The sequence below is a fragment of the Nannobrachium achirus genome (genome assembly GCF_963921795.1).
Source record: "Nannobrachium achirus genome assembly, chromosome: 1".
NCBI lineage: Eukaryota > Metazoa > Chordata > Actinopteri > Myctophiformes > Myctophidae > Nannobrachium > Nannobrachium achirus.
This window is the reverse complement of record NC_137810.1, coordinates 7397187-7417325: the sequence shown is the minus strand read 5'-3', so window position 1 is coordinate 7417325 and position 20139 is coordinate 7397187.

Here is a 20139-nt window from a genome sequence, read left to right as displayed (position 1 = left end):
GATGGGCATTGCGGATGTTTTGGTACCAAGTACATGTCTGTATCTATTACGGATCTTGAGATACAGCATATAGTCGGAGTAGATTAATAGCTAATTTCATAAGAATCGTTCACTTTGTGATGCAAGCATGACATTTGCCACAAATGCTCTCTAAGGGACCATCTTATGGAAAAGGGCGCTAGCGGAGCAGATAGTGAAATGATCTATCAGGACGTCATACAAGCATGAAAAGTGCCATGAACCGTATCCATACCTCACTCAAGACACATGAAATGTGAAGATGTTCCCAAGATGTGTGTTTTGCCAAATAGTTTTAATCGCATTTGTAACTGCACAGTGCTGTGCAGACAAAACCCAATTTGAAACATTTGCACCTTCCGCTGCACCCTGATTTGCAGCCACATTTGGTGAGTTCTTGGCAACTCTCTGCAAGTGGTGAATTGGCTGTCCAGAATGTCCAGATCTGCCATTCTTCACCAAACCTCTTCCATCCCCAGTCAGCTGAACTCTCTGATTGTGGCTGACGCTGGGTGGACTGACCCCATATGCAGCCTGCCTGATACGCAGCACGTTTAGTGTGTTGAAGCAGAGCTGCTCTTGTTGGAGGTTCGGGCAAACATGTCCAGTCTAGCTTCATCCACACTTACAGCTGTGCTTGATCAATCATACATAAGGACCACAAACCGCTCCATTGTCTTCAGGTCAACTTCATTAAGTTCAATGGGATATTGGCTGAGTTTGGTGAAGATGGGAGAAACCTCTGAGCAAATATCCCATGTTTGCCAGGCAGACTTTTTGCCTTTATTTCGAAAGGCGGATACCGTATCGCAACCAGTAAAGGCATGAAAGAACAGTATGCCTTTTGTCTTTTCTGGTCCAATACAGCGGTACAGTTCATGTACACCAATCCACCTTAGACTCTGACCATGACCAAATGCAACCCACAGCTGCTGGAGACCAAGGACCTGAAGTGAGGGAAAGATGCCTACCGGTAATCCTATGACGAGAATGTCAGTATCATTGGCCTTGATCAGGATGGCTTTGCTACCCTCCTCTGTGGCATCCCTGACATGTACAAAAATCTGTGTATCAGCTACTTCATGGAAACATTTGTTTAGACTAACCAGACTGGTTTCAGAGGTGCTCAAGACATCTGGTCCCTTGGTTACAACAACCATGTTTGGCACAGTCATTTGTGCAATCTTGTCAGCCAGAAAGTGGAAGAGGTCTGTCTTGTTATCATTATGTCTGAGAAAATTGTGCCAATTTGAAGGAACTTTATTTTTGTTTGTCACTTGGCGTCGACCTCCCTGGCCTTGTTTGGATCTTGTTTCCATTTTGAGGCTTGATGGACTGTACACATCAAAGACAATGTGTATACTCTTATATTTCATGGCATAAGCATGTATTGTGGGTAGAACACCAAGCTCTGCGTCAGCCAGAATCACAGAGTCCAGCTGACTGGGGATGGAAGAGGTTTGGTGAAGAATGGCAAATCTTCTGGACAGCCAATTCACCACTTGCAGAGAGTTGCCAAGAACTCAACAAATGTGGCTGCAAATCAGGGTGCAGCGGAAGGTGCAAATGTTTCAAATTGGGTTTTGTCTGCACAGCACTGTGTAGTTGCAAATGCGATTAAAACTATTTGGCAAAACACACATCTTGTGAACATCTTCACATTTCATGGTGAGTAAGGTATGGATATGGTTCATGTCACTTTTCATGCTTGTATGACGTCCTGATAGATCAGATCACTATCTGCTCCGCTAAGGTGGTGGCCATCTTGAAGAAAACGGCCATATTGGAATTTTGAGTGGCCAGCGGCTTTTTCCATAAGAGGGTCCCTTAGAGAGCATTTGTGGCAAATGTCATGCTTGCATCACAAAGTGAACGATTCTTATGAAATTAGCTATTAATCTACTCCGACTATATGCTGTATCTCAAGATCCGTAATAGATACAGACATGTACATGGTACCAAAACATCCGCAATGCCCGCCTTTATATTCAACTTCAATACATTTATGGGTCTTAAAATCAATGCAATTTGAGTTATAAAGGAAAAACAACATTTTTGGACGGACATCTTGGATTTCGGGGGCCACCATCTTGAAATTTTGCTTGGCTACCGCTATTTTTGAAAAGAGTGGGATTCGAAGTGTATATGTACCAAGTTTCATGCTTGCATCACAAAGTTATCAGTCATTATCCTGCTTAGCTACATAACAGGAGAATGAATTAGAGCCTTGTTAAAGGCCCATTCCCACTGGGCCAGATAAACAGATAAAAAAATCACTCTTCATTCAAGTGGATGGTAAGATACAGATAAAAAATATCTGTGTCAGATATATTTTTTATCTGTATCTTACCATCCACTTGAATGGAGAAAAATATATTTTTTAATCTGTTTATCTGGCCCAGTGGGAATGGGCCTTTAGTGTTAAATCTACGTTGAACATGATTGGTGGAACTGCCTCTGGTGTTGTGATCATGGAGTGGACATCCTTGACCTTTAGGAAGTAGTTTGACAGGTACATGGTATGGGGGGCTCTCTCCTTTAGGACGTAGTTTGACAGGTACATGGTATGGGGGGCTCTCTCCATTAGGAAGTAGTTTGACAGGTACATGGTATGGGGGGCTCTCTCCATTAGGAAGTAGTTTGACAGGTACATGGTATGGGGGGCTCTCTCCATGCCTCTGGTGTTGTGATCCTGGAGTGGACATCCTTGACCTTTAGGAAGTAGTTTGACAGGTACATGGTATGGGGGGCTCTCTCCATGCCGACATGTCGCCACTCCGACAGTGACTTCTTATGCACCAGCTCATTGGCCTTGTGGTTAGAGTGTCTGCCCTGAGACTGGGAGGTCGGGGGTTCAATTCACCCTTTGTCAAGTCCCGCCCGTTGTCTCGCCCCTCTTCACACCCATTGGTTGCTGTGTCTTGGTGGGACACTCGGTGGGACACTCCATCCACTACCATTTTAATTCAGTTGTGTTGTATTGTTATTCTGTGTGTTCAGTTCTAATTTCAAACTTGGTTTCAGTAAAATGGAGCTGCTCAGTGGCAGTATAGTGACTCAGCATGTTTTTAAATGTTTTTATTTCTCCAAAAATTATGTTTTAGCAAATTCAACATGAAAAAGGCGGAACCAGGGCGGGACAAGGCAAATAGAGCCTGCTGGTTGGTCAGTCAGGGACCAGAAGGCTAACAAAGGGTGCATTCCCCGGCCAGGTCATACCAAAGACTATAAAAATGGGACCCAATGCCTCCCTGCTTGGCACTCAGCATCAAGGGTTGGATTGGGGGGGTTGATCACCACTAAGGTCCAGGGACTACAGATGAAAATTAGCCCATGGCTAACTCTGGCTCATTTACATTGAAGTGAAAACTGACATGTCAATTAATGAGTACTATCCCTGTCAAATAAACAAACTTTATTGTCGGAGTCTTCTATAGAGGTTAAGGTTAGGGTAAGAGATGGGGTTAGTGTTTGTCGGAAAGGAGACATGTCGGAATGGAGAGATGCAACCCTTGGAGGTGTAGTGTATCTTGTACACCAGGCCCATTGCAAGATGCTGTACTCTTGTCAGCTACTTTGAGCCACCCCACGCTTTCGTGGTGATGATCGTTAAGGTGGGCCCGAGGGCCTAACTGGCTCCCTGTTAGCAATAAAGCTATTCTCTTTATTTACTTGCTTATTTTATAATGGTTGATATCCCCATATGGGGTCCTCCCTATGTTCCCCAGATTATATGTTCCCCACTTCCCCCCAAAAAAGGTTCTATCTTCCCCACCCACCCTCCCCCACAAAAGGTTCTATGTTCCCCGCTCAACGAAAAAAAGGATCTATGTTCCCCACCCAAAAAAGGTATATGTTCCCAACTCAAATGCAGGAAATGGTGTGACATCTAGGCACTAAGAACATGTGGGCAATTCTATTTTAGGTGCCCAGTTGTCCAAGTGCCCACATGTCCCTACCCTGTCCCCTAGTGCCCAGATGACCAGGTGCCCATTCATCCAGAATTCCAGATGTCATAATAAAGGTATGGTGCCCAGATGTCCCTATAGTGCCCTCATGTCCCACTAGTATTCGTAATTATTTCTTCCCATTATTGCGTGTGTTTAGAGTTATTAATAATTAGAAATGAATGTTTTCCTGCATTTTTGGATGAGCGGGAACATCAAACAATTTTTATTTAGTTGAGTGGGGAACATAGAACCTTTTTTGTGGGGGTAAGTGGGGAACATAGAACCTGGGGAACATAGGTACGGTCCCCTTTAACTATAAAAAAAATGTAGGACCTTTTTTGGCTTAACGGGGAACATAGAACCTTTTTTGTGGGGGGAAATGGGGAACATAGAACCTGGGGAACATAGGTACGGTCCCCTTTAACTATTAAAAAATAGCAGATACACAAGCTGCAAGCTTGTACAGTATATCTGCTATTTTTGAAAAGTCATGAAAATCTGTGCAAATATTCTAAATAGCTGTATTGTGATAGTAATCATTGCAAGTGGAATTGGAAGTGATGACACAAATGAGCAGATCAAACTGGAACACTATCAATTTGAGGATGATGAATGGGTTCTGTCATTATTCTCATAGCTGAATGGTTAGTGAGCCCTAATGGGCAGACACAGGCCCTGGTTGTCCCAGGTTTGATTCCAGCAATGTGTCGATGTGTGTCCCTGAGCAAGAAGAATTGCTCACAGAGCACCGTAGAATGGCTGCTCACTGGCTGCTCCTAGTCGTTAAAAGATTAATAAATGCAGTGGACACATTTGCAAATACACTGTATATTTCCAAATAGTGTCCCTTTCGCAAATAGCTGGGTACCTAATACCCGCCTGGGCTATTATTTGCATCTTTTTTTTCTTTTTCTGTTTTGTATTCTTTATTTGGTTTCGAGTAATATAAAGACCGGTGCATATATATCTAAAAGCCTGTTGCAAATAGCGACCTGGTTCTTTTTAAACAGGTTAATTTTGCGTATTAAACACCCCGGCTACTATTTGGAAATATACATTATACACATTTGCTGCATGTCAATTCCCATCAATCTCCCTGTCGACCCACTGTCCTATCAATGAAGACATACAAAAAAGAAAAGTAAAAAAAGGGTTATGTGCAAACAGGCGTTACTATGTGACCATCTATTCCATCTCCTCCTACTGTCATACAGGCTGCTCTAGAAGAAAAACATGGCTAAAAGGATTCTGGTGGATGCTGCTTCACCCTCCTGCCTTCTGGAGGAAACTAGGAAGCTAGACAAGCATCCTAACAAGCTGTTAGAGGGACTAAACCGTCTACGACTCAACAAGGTTTTCTGTGATGTGATTCTGTGCTGTGAGGGACAGGAGTTCCCCTGCCATAGAGTTGTACTGGCCTCCATCAGCTCCTACCTTGAGGTAAATACACACATTTAATGTCCTGGTGTTGTTAAGAGAATGACCACACTACAGTCTGCCTTGGCTTTGATATCTGAATATTGTTAGTGGTTTTCATATGATTTGAATGTTGTCATATAACCTGTGCATTCCAGACCTTTGTGTCCAAGGCTCACCAAAGATCAAGATACAAATATCAAGACAACACCTGCAAAGTCTATAATAATATTTAATCACTGTTGACATTTTTAATATTTCGTTTTATTTATTGTTTGATTAATAAAAGATTAATAAAACAGTTGAAATGCTTAAGTCCTCAAGAAATAGTCAGGAATTGCTCAAATAGTATATATTGACATGCCCAATCTAAACCGTGAACACAGCAAGCCAAATGTTCAATCTCTCTAACCCACACAGGCCATGTTTACAACTGCCATGGTGGAGTCCACACAGGAAAGGGTTAACATGGATGGAGTGGAACCTGAGGTGGTCGACATGTTGCTGAGCTTTGCCTACACTTCAGAGGTGTCCATCTCCACAGCTAATGTGCAGGTAATGTTTTATCATCATAATCATAATCTCCATGTATGTCCTACATCAGTGTTTAAAGAAATACATATATTTTGCTTATCTGTTCTAGGCCCTAATAGAAGGAGCCAGCTTGATGGATGTCAGAGATGTTGGAGATGCCTGTTATGACTACATGCAGCGTCACATTGATACAGACAACTGTGGGATCAATAAAGGTATCTCTCTTACAGTAAATGCACCGATTCTCTGTAAAGTGGCCTGTTTGTAATGATTGTATGTTAAATAAGATACTAAAGGTTTAGGAAAAAATACTTCTGGAAAGGCATCATTTTCAAGATTCCATCCACGATGGCTTCTGGGGGAGCTTAAAATGCCTATAAACTGAGATTTAATATCTAAAGAAAAACTAATTCAGTCATCTCTGCAATCTAATTAGTTGATGAATTCAAGGTAAATGCATAATTATAACACTATAACACAAAAGTTTCCCCATTATGCAAGTACATTTGGAATACAATTTGATATAGGCCTACAGTATAGTGTGGGTTAATAAATAGGCTTACATTTTAAAGTGATATTTGACTTTCAAAACAACATTTGATAATGTTATCATCTACTGAGGCTTTTGGGAGCACCCAGTATTTAGATATTTGATATTCATTTTGTCAGACATGCCCCCTTCCCATACATTGTATTTAAACTCCAACTCCATTTTAACTATGCAATAGCTAGATTAATTAAAAAAAAACTTCTTTGGTTCTGGTGACAGATTTCTTCCAAAATAATTATCAAGTGCTCTACCCTGATGTTCACTTTCCTCCTTCTAGACCTTGCCTTCCTTCCTGTGTGTAAAGAGGAGGTTTCCTCTGAAGAGCAGGAGAGGAGTCCCAGTCTGGTCCAGGTGAAACCAGAACCTCCACAGATTAAAGAGGAACAACAGGAGAGGAGTCCCAGTCTGGTCCAGGTGAAACCAGAACCTCCACAGATTAAAGAAGAACAGCAGGAGAGGAGTCCCAGTCTGGTCCAGGAGGAACCAGAACCTCCACAGATTAAAGAAGAACAACAGGAGAGGAGTCCCAGTCTGGTCCAGGAGGAACCAGAACCTCCACAGATTAAAGAGGAACAGCAGGAGATGTTTCTAAGCTCAGGGGAGGCTGCAGGGTCATCGTTGACATTATTGGTTGTGAAGAGCGAAGATGATGAAGACAGAGAGGCGGAGCCTCAAGCCAGCACCTCAACTGAACACATGACAATACGAGCATCACAACCAACTATTGATGACCATCTCCTCTCTTCACACTGCTCTGAATCTGATACTGATGACAGTGATGACTGGGGGAACAGGGATTATGAGACTGTTGTAAACACACTGGAATCACACAAGATGCAGCATGTGGAAGTACAGAGATTATCTTTGAGCAACAAGCTGTACCAAAACCCTGAATCATTAAGGGAAAAGCCATCCATGAGGAGTCTAACAGATTCTGGCAAAATATCATTAACACGGTCAGAGGAACCGCAAGGGATGGACCAGGCACATGGGCTGTTTGATGCAAGGATGCAACCTGTAGTAAAGTTGTACAGGATAGGTATGTACTGTTTTATTTACAACCTGTATTTAAAAACCTTATCCAGGGAACTGTCACAACTCATACACTTATTTGCTGTGAAATATACTGTCAAATAATTGTCCGAGACACCATATATCTTTACGTGTACGATAAGCCATGATGGTATTGCAAATCTCACTGGAATCAAACCTTTGACCAAAAGAATGCCAGCTTTAGTACCAGCTTTAGTATCGAAACAATACCTTGTTTCGATACTTTTGAATGCACCCCTTGCCGGTCGCATCTGTAACAGTTGGGCTACTGAAACTTTAATGACTGCTTTAGTAGGCTACACTTGTTACTGTGAAAATAGCTGAGAATAGCCTATAATGTTTATTATTATGATAATGATCCAACGTCTATAAAATAGCCCATAGAAAAAGGCAAATAATAATTATTAGGGTAATAATAAATAAAAAGTATCGAAAATGGTATTGAAAAAGGTATCGTATCGATTAAAGGGTAAACGATACCCTTCCCTATTTAGAACCAAATAAAACATTGTTCAAACATTCAGCGTTTTTCTCTCATTTTATGTTTTGTCTAGACATCCTGCACCTCCCTGTGTGTACAGAGGCAATATACCCTGAACAGCAAGAGAGGAATCCTAGTCTGATCCAGGAGGAACCAGAGCCTCCACAGATCAAAGAGGAACAGCAAAGACCAGAGGAGGCTGCTGGCTCAACACTGACGTTACTACCATGGAAACCTGAAGATGAAGATGAAAACAGAGAGACAGAGCCTCTAGCCTGCAAAGCTGATGTAGAGTACAGTGGAGCATCACAACCAACTAGTGGTAGCCAAATTCTCTCTTCACACTGTTCTGAATCTGACACTGAAGACAGTGATGAGTGGAAGGAGACCAGGGAAGACAAGTCAGCTTTGAACACACTGAAATCACACAAGGAAGAGCAAATATCATCTTTGAGCAACAAGCTGTCCCAGGAACTGAAATCATCAACACCGACTCCACCAGTGAGGAGTCACACAGGGAAGAAACAATTTCATTGTACAGAGTGTGGCCATGGCTTTGGTGGAATGAGTAAACTAAAACAACATATGAGGATTCATACAGGGGAAAAACCCTTTACTTGTACAGTTTGTAACAAAGACTTTGCTCAAAATGGTGATCTGAAGAAACACATGAGGATTCATACAGGGGAAAAGCCCTTTCCTTGTACAGTTTGTGCAAAAGGCTTTGCTCAAATGGGTCACTTGAAGACACACATGAGGAGTCATACAGGAGAAAAGCCCTTCTGTTGTATAGTTTGTGCCCAAGGCTTTGCTCAAATAGGTGACCTGAAGAAACACACAAGGATTCATACAGGGGAAAAGCCCTTCTCTTGTACAGTTTGCGGCAAAGGCTTTACTCAAATGGGTCACCTGAAGACACACATGAGGATTCATACAGGTGAATACACAGCACTAGCTGCAGTTCTTTTAATGGTTTGGATGAAATGCCACTCTAACTTTAGCATGACACTGTGTCATAAAACAGTGTGTGTGTGGGTGTGGGTGTGTATATATATATATATATATATATATATATATATATATATATATATATATATATATATATATATTAAGGCCGGGACTTAAACTGATTAATTGCGATTAATTAATTACAGAAAAAGTTAATCACACTTAGTTTTTGCACCACAGAACCTTCAGTTTCGGGCATACCGATCATAGCGATGCACCAACCAAGAAGAGACAACAAACGCATAGGGGGAAGTAGCCGATCGGAGCGCTTTGCTTGGCCCAGTGGATGCGAAATGTAGATTTTAAAAACTCACTCCTTGATTCACTCGTACAACAACATGTGTTTTACTTGAAAAGAAATGCTTCTCAGGTCAAATATCGATGTGTGATTAAAATGCGATTAATTTGTGATTAATTAATCACAGAGCCTGTAATTAATTAGATTAAAAATTTTAATCGCATCCCAGCCCTAATATATATATATATATTAATTAATGTTTTCCCTGACATCAATTATTATCATTAATTGTAATCCAACATGACAATGACAAGTCCTAAATTCTAAAGCAGACAAATTACACAATCTGATGATGTCATCATGACCAAGTTAACTTCAATTGTGTCTCGAAGCACATAAGAAGCAGCGACAGTCCTCCTCTGATGGAGACCCTGCTAACAAGAAATGCAGAACTACCACCACTGAACAGCAGGGGGCGCCCAGGGATGGTAAGGGAGATAAGATATGCATTATCATCGTTGTTGTTGTTGTTGTGGATATTGACATGATTTACTTTAAAACAGAGGTTTTCTTTGTTCATAGAAGTGTGACATTTCTATATATTCCTACAGTAATCAATGTTATACAGTAGTTTTGGGTAATGTCGTTGTGTTGTGTATAATCTTCTGTACAGAGGGTCATTCATTGCTGGGAGTGAAGGGTGACACCAAGACCAAGAAGAAGGCGGCAGGCTGGCCCAAAGGCTCCAAAAGTAAAGCCAAAAATGTAACCTCCAGGTCCAAACCTCAGCAGGATGAGAGGTCCTCCTACCCTGCAGAGACCATGGACAGCACTGGGACAGGAGCAGTAGAGTCAGGCAGTGGTGGCTCTTGTGACAGGTAAGGACGCCACAAACTGCACCATAAAACATTTAGAGCTCCACTGATCTGCTGCTAGCCTGCTAGTCCTGACTCATGCTGGTCCAGACCTGCTGGCACTGAGCCCAGCCTTCACCTTGATAAGCTTTAGATGTTAAGGATTATACAATACTGCCACATGAAGCTAAAGTAAAGTTATTAATTTGTTTCACAAGTCAAATTGACCTTCATTTATTTTGGGGGGATAAACAGTTACATCAATCTAGATAAACGTTATTTCAGGTACATATACAGACAGAGATACAAAACAGACAATAACAACCCAGCGATGGCCTGAGTACCAGGATTTGATTGGACAAGAGGCGTTCCATTCATGCCTAAATACCTCCACTGTATCTGCAGGAGACTAGCAGTCTATAAGAGGGTTGGCTGCAATCACATTTAGTTTGAGAATACATTTACTATATTTCCGCTAAACACTGCAGACTTAAAATATGATCATTGAAACAGGTAACAACCTACTTACTATGGAATGTTAACTCTGACAGCCTAGCAGCTCACTCTGATGAGCCTCACAAGACTCAAGGCCTGGCTGTCTCTCACATCTGCCTTGTTTACATGAGATGTAAAAAGTCATGCATGTAAAAGTATTCTTTATGAAGTTGAGAGTGAAACAAAAGGAGTGCTCCTCTCCCTCTGGTCCATCTAATCTGTCACTAACTTTTGTAACAATTTATTATTTGTTTATATAGCAGATTTAATTTCAACAAAAACAAAAAAAAAAGAATGTTCATAATAGATGAAAATAATAGGAGCCCAAACTCTGTTGTGACTCGTGAGCTTGCACATTGGTAATTTTTTGGAAAGAGATTATATTGAACTATAAAGATATAAATATAGAAGCATACCCAGTGAGCGGCGGTGGCTCAGGGGTACAGTGGCCGGTTGTCAACTGTAATGTTCCCAGTTCGATCCTGTTACTGTGGAAGTGTTCTTGAGCAAGACACCAAACCCCTAATTGCTCTCGATGAGCAGGTTGGTCCCTTGCATGGTTTCCTCTGCCATCAGTGTATGAATGTATGTGTGAATGGGGAATGTAAAGCACAAGCTATGTAAAGTGCCTTGGATGAAGGTGCTATATAAATGCACATTTACCATTTAAGTGATTTCGTGATTAAAGCAGATATCCAAAATCCTGATATCAGACTGTGTAATATGTTCTTTTTATTTATTCCCCCCCTCTCTCTCTCTCTCTCTCTCTCTCTCTCTCTCTCTCTCTCGTATTCAGATCTACATGAAGACAGTGCCTCCAGTCCAATCTCTACAATGACAGAATCTCTCTAGATAATATAGTGTGTGATAAAGTTCTACTTTTGTCAAGAACCTTGACTTTTTGGAGCTGTGTGCAGCTCCCTATACGTGGCTGTGTGGGTCTGTCTGTGCGTCTGTCTGTCTGTGTGTCTGTCTGTGTGTGTGTATGTAGCCTGAACTTCCTAAACTTCGGCACGCCACTAGTCCCACAGTTTTGCCACCACACACTCGCGCCATATGTCAAATCGACCGGCTTACTCGGGAATCGTGGGCTATTACTTTTCTAAGAGAAAGGTTCTATAGTTTAATTGATATTAATTTATTAGTGAATTAATTTTCCCCATTGACTTATAATGGGAATCGCAAAAACTCACATTCAATTATTTGTCTCTCGCAAACCATAGGGGCTAGAGTTTCAAGACTTGGAGAGGAGGTTCATAATGATCTCAAGGATTAAATGAAAAATAATTCTGTCATTTGGCCGCATGGTGGCGCCATAACACCCCACTTTACGTTTTGGCCTGTAACTCTTGAACCGTAGGTCGGAAAATTAAAAATATTTTTTCCCTGGATTCCTTGGGCCATGACGCATCTCCCCATATAGGCCACGCCCATTTGCGCCATGATAGATTGTCCGCCATCTTGAATTTTCTCCAAAACACACTTTTTGCTCCTTTTCCTACATATTTTCTTCAAATGTCACAAAAATCGGTACACATGATCCACACACACACACACACACACACACACACACACACACACACACACAGCTCCACTTCACACGGGTGTGATTTTTTGTTCATGCTCAACCTTCACTGTTTATTTCCCAAAGGCACACTTTGAGCACATAGTGATGTTGATTGTTTTACTTCATAAAATGTTTTAGTTTAGTAATGTTGTGGATGCACTAAACATTCTCTGCATGTTCCCATCTGTTCAATAGCTTTCTTTTCCACTCATTTTGACCTCAATTTCCATAAATCCTTTGTTAAGCAAATTACTACAATAACCATATTCTTTTAAGCAAATTACAAACCTTTTTCTTCTTTTTGCTTATATATTGTTGGTTAAGATTACTTTATTTGGCGAAATGTGTTGGCTTAATTGAGTTGAGCGAAAATGTTTATCAGTATTTACAATAAAAGTCTTTCGGGGGGATTTTTTTTATTTCTAAAAGCAATATCTATCTATCTATCTATCTATCTATCTATCTTATGAGGCCTGCCAACATGAGGTGAGATTCACAGTTCTGAGGAGGGGTTTCAATTAATCTATCATGGTTAAGATGGAGTTTGAAGTAATGGGTTTGTATAAGAAGAGGGCATATCTTATTAAATTAATATTAAATATCTAAATACTCAATCAAGCATCTGTCCAGGGATAGACGATGAAATGAAATAATAAAGTGAAATATCCCTTTAACCAGTTAAAACCTCATTAACCAGGGTCCCCCAGTGGTCTATGGTTAAAGGCTTTAGTCTACACCCGATCTCTGCTGAAAATGTCTGATTCATAAGCTCACCATTAGAGCTTCACGATATGGACAAAATCTGTGTTTATGACAAATATTTGGATATCGATACAATATTACCATACAAATTTCATATTCAATATTTACATTTTTTATGTCATAACAGTGAAAACAGTTTTTATTTTTAAACAGCATAACAAGTCAAAATCACTCTTGATTTTAAGTTCTATTGGGTTCCCAGACTTGTTATTTGATATTCTCAGTGGAGCAAAAGGCAACGATATGAGCAAAAATATATCGCCCTTTTGCAACACTGATATTGCACTTTGTCATACTTCAATAACGATATAATAAAGACATATTGTGCAGCACTACTCACAACACAACATGTCATGACGCATTGTGAGCAGCTAGATTTGCTATGTTTGACAAATGTTCACCCCAGAATAGGGCAATATGTGGTTGTGGACATTTGTTTCAAGATTATACTGAACTGGGAAATCCTCTCCAAGACATCATATTACAGTATTGTGGTGACGTGCTTGTATAAGCATATCTATAACAGTGGAGGTTTGTCCACTGTATCTGGTACTATGCCTAAACCTAACCCTAACCTCAGTAAACCTATGCCTAAACCTAACCCAAACCCTAACCTCAGTAAAATTAGGCCTATGCCGAAAACCTAACCCTAACCTCAGTAAAACTATGCCTAAACCTAACCCTATTGCCTAACTAAATTCTGACTAATGAGCTTTCTGACTTCTGGGCAGTCCCCTGTCCACTGGGGACTGTCCATAAGTCCCGAAATCACATTAGTCCTACATCTCATTAGTCCGAATTTAGTTAGGGTTAGGTTTAGATATAGTTTTACTGAGGTTAGGGTTTGGGTTAGGTTTAGGCATAGTTTTACTGAGGTTAGGTTTAGGTTTAGGCATAGTATTTTTCACCAGGTGATTCTGACTAATGGGATGTAGGAACTATGAGATTTTCGGACCAATGCCACGGCACCAAGCACAGAGATGTGGCTTGAAGCAGACTTTTCACCAGAAGATCCTTCATCACTGTGAGGAAGACATGATGTTCTGTTGAGGTTCTGGATCACTAGAAGAACATTCTTCACACAGTCAGCTTGAATGTGTTTGTGGAGAGAAACTGTTTATGTCTAATAGAGTAACATGGTAGAACACACCACTGGTACAATGTACATATCCTTTATATTCAATCAATTTACAAATAATGTTGATAGATTGTACATTTATACTTATTATATTTTATCTCATAACACAGTCTGGCTGATTTAACATGTGTATATTTAGTCAGACTATAATTATGTTTATTGTGTTTATCTATTCAGCATAAATGTTTGCTGCTACAACACCTAGATTTTTACCAGAAGATCCGTCTGTCTGTCTGTCTGTCTGTCTGTCTGTCTGTCTGTCTGTCCATCTTCAGTGACGATCTGACATAAATGTATTGATTTCTTACTTCAGTGACAGTTATACCCCTCCTCCACCAGGGGGCGAAAGCAACATTGCATCGATCATTTACTGAGCATGTGCGTAACACGTTGACCCGGAAGTACAATCGTGTTTTCATTCTAAGCAGAAGAGCAGTTTATTATGGTAGTTTGGTTTAGTTTTCCTCGTTGCTTCAAACGGATTAAAACCTGGAGACTTGAAGTGCACTTCATTCATCATTGAAGTTTATCAGGTAAAATTCATGTTGTGTCTTCTTGTTGTTTTTGATTGATTGAAGAGTTTTGCAGTTTGCAATAGAAAAACGTACAGTTTCATGACAGGGTCAACTAAAAGGAGATCCTAGAAAGCACTAGCATTTCCACAGGAACCACACTATGTATCTCATATAACATTGAAAGACAGACGGATAGAACATATAGTAGGCCTACTTTAATTAGGATAATATCAATTTCAAAAGCAGAAAAAGCATAAGATCAAATACAACGGCAGAAAAAAATGGGTGGGGGGAGCATGGGGGCTTAGTCACGAGTAGCAGCCACCTGAAGGTGACTTTTCATACAGTTTTTAAAGGAGGCAAGGGATTTGCTCTCCTTTAAGGCTTGTGGAAGGCGTTCCACATGTTGGTGGCATAGCAGGAGAATGAATTAGAGCCTTGTTAAAGGCCCATTCCCACTGGGCCAGATAAACAGATAAAAAAAATCACTCTTCATTCAAGTGGATGGTAAGATACAGATAAAAAATATCTGTGTCAGATATATTTTTTTATCTCTATCTTACCATCCACTTGAATGGAGAAAAATATTTTTTTAATCTGTTTATCTGGCCCAGTGGGAATGGGCCTTTAGTGTTAAATCTACGTTGAACATGATTGGTGGAACTGCCTCTGGTGTTGTGATGGACGGTGGAGTGGACATCCTTGACCTTTAGGAAGTAGTTTGACAGGTACATGGTATGGGGGGCTCTCTCCATGCCTCTGGTGTTGTGATCCTGGAGTGGACATCCTTGACCTTTAGGAAGTAGTTTGACAGGTACATGGTATGGGGGGCTCTCTCCTTTAGGAAGTAGTTTGACAGGTACATGGTATGGGGGGCTCTCTCCTTTAGGAAGTAGTTTGACAGGTACATGGTATGGGGGGCTCTCTCCATGCCGACATGTCGCCACTCCGACAGTGACTTCTTATGCACAAGCTCAGTGGCCTTGTGGTTAGAGTGTCCGCCCTGAGACTGGGAGGTCGGGGGTTCAATTCACCCTTTGTCAAGTCACGCCCGTTGTCTCGCCCCTCTTCACACCCATTGGTTGCTGTGTCTTGGTGGGACACTCGGTGGGACACTCCATCCACTACCATTTTAATTCAGTTGTGTTGTATTGTTATTCTGTGTGTTCAGTTCTAATTTCAAACTTGGTTTCAGTAAAATGGAGCTGCTCAGTGGCAGTATAGTGACTCAGCATGTTTTTAAATGTTTTTATTTCTCCAAAAATTATGTTTTAGCAAATTCAACATGAAAAAGGCGGAACCAGGGCGGGACAAGGCAAATAGAGCCTGCTGGTTGGTCAGTCAGGGACCAGAAGGCTAACAAAGGGTGAATTCCCCGGCCAGGTCATACCAAAGACTATAAAAATGGGACCCAATGCCTCCCTGCTTGGCACTCAGCATCAAGGGTTGGATTGGGGGGGTTGATCACCACTAAGGTCCAGGGACTACAGATGAAAATTAGCCCATGGCTAACTCTGGCTCATTTACATTGAAGTGAAAACTGACATGTCAATTAATGAGTACTATCCCTGTCAAATAAACAAACTTTATTGTCGGAGTCTTCTAGAGAGGTTAAGGTTAGGGTAAGAGATGTGGTTAGTGTTTGTCGGAAAGGAGACATGTCGGAATGGAGAGATGCAACCCTTGGAGGTGTAGTGTAATCTTATACACCAGGCCCATTGCAAGATGCTGTACTCTGTCAGCTACTTTGAGCCACCCCACACTTTCGTGGTGATGATCGTTAAGGTGGGCCCGAGGGCCACAGAATGTGTGTTTGTTGTGTTAAGATGACTGTTGTTACCTCATCAGGACCTGCATTTAACACATTTATTAACATGAGTAGCCGAGGATGCTAACTGGCTCCCTGTTAGCAATAAAGCTATTCTCTTTATTTACTTGCTTATTTTATAATGGTTGATATCCCCACAAAAGGTTCTATGTTCCCCGCTCAACGAAAAAAAGGATCTATGTTCCCCACCCAAAAAAGGTATATGTTCCCAACTCAAATGCAGGAAATGGTGTGACATCTAGGCACTAAGAACATGTGGGCAATTCTATTTTAGGTGCCCAGTTGTCCAAGTGCCCACATGTCCCTACCCTGTCCCCTAGTGCCCAGATGACCAGGTGCCCATTCATCCAGAATTCCAGATGTCATAATAAAGGTATGGTGCCCAGATGTCCCTATAGTGCCCTCATGTCCCACTAGTATTCGTAATTTCTTCCCATTATTGCGTGTGTTTAGAGTTATTAATAATTAGAAATGAATGTTTTCCTGCATTTTTGGATGAGCGGGAACATCAAAAAATTTTTATTTAGTTGAGTGGGGAACATAGAACCTTTTTTGTGGGGGTAAGTGGGGAACATAGAACCTGGGGAACATAGGTATACGGTCCCCTTTAACTATTAAAGAAATGTAGGACCTTTTTTGGCTAAACGGGGAACATAGAACCTTTTTTGTGGGGGGAAATGGGGAACATAGAACCTGGGGAACATAGGTACGGTCCCCTTTAACTATTAAAAAATAGCAGATGTACAAGCTGCAAGCTTGTATATCTGCTATTTTTGAAAAGTCATGAAAATCTGTGCAAATATTCCAAATAGCTGTATTGTGATAGTAATCATTGCTATAGAGTGTTTGTTCAGTAATAGTGTTAAACAGTTCTATATTGTGATAGTAATCATTGCAAGTGGAATTGGAAGTGATGACACAAATGAGCAGATCAAACTGGAACACTATCAATTTGAGGATGATGAATGGGTTCTGTCATTATTCTCATAGCTGAATGGTTAGTGAGCCCGACTGGGCAGACACAGGCCCTGGTTGTCCCAGGTTTGATTCCAGCAATGTGTCGATGTGTGTCCCTGAGCAAGAAGAATTGCTCCCAGAGCACCGTAGAATGGCTGCTCACTGGCTGCTCCTAGTAGTTAAAAGATTGGTAAGTGCAGTGGACACATTTGCAAATACACTGTATATTTCCAAATAGTGTCCCTTTCGCAAATAGCTGGGTACCTAATACCCGCCGGGGCTATTATTTGCATCTTTTTTTCTTTTTCTGTTTTGTATTCTTTATTTGGTTTCGAGTAATATAAAGACCGGTGCATATATATCTAAAAGCCTGTTGCAAATAGCGACCTGGTTCTTTTTAAACAGGTTAATTTTGCGTATTAAACACCCCGGCTACTATTTGGAAATATACATTATACAAATTTGCTGCATGTCAATTCCCATCAATCTCCCTGTCAACCTACTGTCCTATCAATGAAGACAAACAAAAAAGAAAAGAAAAAAAGGGTTATGTGCAAACAAGTGTTACGATGTGAGCATCTATTCCATCCTCCTACTGTCATACAGGCTGCTCTAGAAGAACAACATGGCTAAAAGGATTCTGGTGGATGCTGCTTCACCCTCCTGCCTTCTGGAGGAAACTAGGAAGCTAGACAAGCATCCTAACAAGCTGTTAGAGGGACTAAACCGTCTACGACTCAACAAGGTTTTCTGTGATGTGATTCTGTGCTGTGAGGGACAGGAGTTCCCCTGCCATAGAGTTGTACTGGCCTCCATCAGCTCCTACTTTCAGGTAAATACACACATTTAATGTCCTGGTGTTGTTAAGAGAATGACCACACTACATTCTGCTTTGGCTTTGATATCTGAATATTGTTAGTGGTTTTCATATGATCTGAATATTGTTAGTGGTTTTCATATGATTTGAATGTTGTCATATAACCTGTGCATTCCAAACCTTTTGTGTCCAAGGCTCACCAAAAAAATATCAAGACAACACCTGCAAAGACAGCCTCTATAATAATATTTCATCACTCTTGTCAACATTTAGTTTTATTTATTGATAGTCAGGAATTGCTAAAATAGCTTATATTGGCATGTCTGAAATATGGATGCCACACTAAACCATGAACACTGCAAGCCAAATGTTCAATCTTTCTAACCCACACAGGCCATGTTTACAACTGCCATGGTGGAGTCCACACAGGAAAGGGTTAACATGGATGGAGTGGAACCTGAGGTGGTCGACATGTTGCTGAGCTTTGCCTACACTTCAGAGGTGTCCATCTCCACAGCTAATGTGCAGGTAATGTTTTATCATCATAATCATAATCTCCATTTATGTCCTACATCAGTGTTTAAAGAAATACACATGTTTTGTTTTGCTTATCTGTTCTAGGCCCTGCTAGAAGGAGCCAACTTGATGGATGTCAGAGATGTTGGAGATGCCTGTTATGACTACATGCAGCGTCACATTGATACAGACGACTGTGGGATCAATAAAGGTATCTCTCTTACAGTAAATGCACCGATTCTCTGTATAGTGGCCTGTTTGTAATGATTGTATGTTAAATAAGATACTTAAGGTTTAGGAAATAAATACTTCTGGAAAGGCATCATTTTCAAGATTCCGTCCACGAAGGCTTCTGGGGAGCTTAAAATGCCTCTAAACTGAGATGTAAGACAAAAATGTACTCATGAACTAATTAGATTGCAGAGGTGACTGCAAGGTAAAAGTATAATTATAACACTATAACACAAACGTTTCCCCATTATTCAAGTACATTTAGGATACAATTTGATATAGGCCTACAGTATAGTGTGGGTTAATAAATAGGCTTACATTTTAAAGTGATATTTGACTTTCAAACCAACGTTTGATAATTTTATGGTCTACTGAGGCTTTTGGGAGCACCCAGACAGTCTATAAGTTGCTCTATTCATTATTTACATATTTGATATTCATTTTGTCAGACACGCCCCCTTCCCTTAGATTGTATTAAACTCCAACTCCATTTTAACTATGCTAGATTAATAAATAAAAAAACCTTCTTTGGTTCTGGTGACAGATTTCTTCCAGAATAATTATTAAGTGCTCTACTTTCCTCCTTCTAGGTCTCACTGTCCTTCCTGTGTGTAAAGAGGAGGTTTCCTCTGAACAGCAGGAGAGGAGTCCCAGTCTGGTCCAGGTGAAACCAGAACCTCCACAGATTAAAGAGGAACAACAGGAGAGGAGTCCCAGTCTGGTCCAGGTGAAACCAGAACCTCCACAGATTAAAGAGGAACAACAGGAGATGTTTCTAAGCTCAGGGGAGGCTGCAGGGTCATCGTTGACATTATTGGTTGTGAAGAGCGAAGATGATGAAAACAGAGAGGCAGAGCCTCAAGCCAGCACCTCAACTGAACACATGACAATACGAGCATCACAACCAACTATTGATGACCTTCTCCTCTCTTCACACTGTTCTGAATCTGATACTGATGACAGTGATGACTGGGGGAACAGGGATTATGAGACTGTTGTGAACACACTGGAATCACACAAGATGCAGCATGTGGAAGGACAGAGAATATCTTTGAGCAACAAACTGTCCCAGAGGAAAAACTGTAGTTGTACAGATATTAGTAAAGTATCATTAACACGGTCAGAGGAACAGCAAGAGATGGACCAGAGACATGGACTGTTTGATGCAAGGATGCAACCTGTAGTAAAGTTGTACAGGATAGGTATGTAGT